This window comes from Amblyraja radiata, chromosome 13 (assembly GCF_010909765.2).
Source record: "Amblyraja radiata isolate CabotCenter1 chromosome 13, sAmbRad1.1.pri, whole genome shotgun sequence".
Lineage (NCBI taxonomy): Eukaryota > Metazoa > Chordata > Chondrichthyes > Rajiformes > Rajidae > Amblyraja > Amblyraja radiata.
Window position 1 is genome coordinate 12,502,714 of NC_045968.1, and position 1,407 is coordinate 12,504,120.

Below are 1,407 nucleotides of genomic sequence, written 5' to 3' on the forward strand. Positions count from 1 at the left end.
TCTATTGTCCGTCTAGTTATTTTAATTTCCATAATGCCTTTTTCAATATAAAAATTGTCGAATGAAAACAAGATTCCAACAGTGAAATGCTCTTATTCTTTTAACTGAAGGAACTGCGTTATCATATGGTAATCAATTCAATCCAATGTTTGTGATTCAACTATCTGTCCAGGCTTTGAGCACATTAATCTAGTGGGTCACCATGGAGATATGATCTTTCAAATGAGGTGTTAAATCAAGAACCATATCTTTTTTTTTCGGTGGTTGTGAAATATATCATGGAATCATTTGAAGTAAAGTTTGAAGTTGTCGTGAAGTTCTCAACAACTTTCATCTTTCATCAAAAGCTCCAGCAAAAGATGAAGTGTTCATTCAACTCATTGGCTGTTTATGGAAGAATGCAACGTTAGAATTAGCTACTTTATCTGGTAACATAACAGTGACAAAATAATTAATTGGATGTGGACTGTTTTATGGCATTCTGATGTAATGAAATGTGAAAAAAAATCCAAGTTATATCTGAGGAAACAATATGCAAGCATAGCAGCAGAAGCATTTGATCATCAGTTTCAGAAGAACATTATAGTGACAAAAACCTACTTGAATTTAAACAAACTGAATAATTTATGCTGATTGCCACATTGTGATTTGCTTTATTTAAATCATAAAAACAAATCTTAAAACATCTTGAATTATTCTATTCATTAATCTATTCAATTTGTTCTTGTTATTACCACAGAGATTCATTTTTTTTAATTTTTGTACTACCATTTGGACTCTTCAGACTTGCTGGTAACTTTTCCCTGTCGCAAACATGTTTATTGCTTTAGGAGAATTACAGTGTTAAATAACATGGATCTGTAATTAATATCCAACATAGCTCCAGGTGGTATTTTGCTTTCCACAAACCTACTCAATTCTTTATGGGGTGAAAAAAACTTTCCTTTTGTTATTGATCTCCATTTCTGTCGGTGACATTTCTAATCCAGAAGTCTCTCCAAAATTGTGGTACCGATCTCGACCTCATCGGGACTCCTGCGGTCAATCGGCAGGTCGATTTGCCCCCTACGGCCGGAACTCTGGAACTCTGGCCCTGAAGGAGCTGGCAGATCCGTTCCCATAGTCGATTGTGCAGGCCGGCATCTTGGCTGACTGTCCCTGTACCCGTTCAACTCTGAGGCTGCAATCTCTGAACCAACAAAACGGATAATCCAGCAAGGCTCTGGAACCAAGGGTGTCGTGCAAATCAGTGGACCTTTACTCAATTTACTGGGATGCATTGATGCATTTTGAATTCTCAACAATTTAAATATTTTTCTTTTGCATGTTTATGATTGATTTTGAAAGTTAGTTAACAAAGAGGTAACTCACAACCAATTGTAGGCAATTGCTAGAAACTTTCAAAAT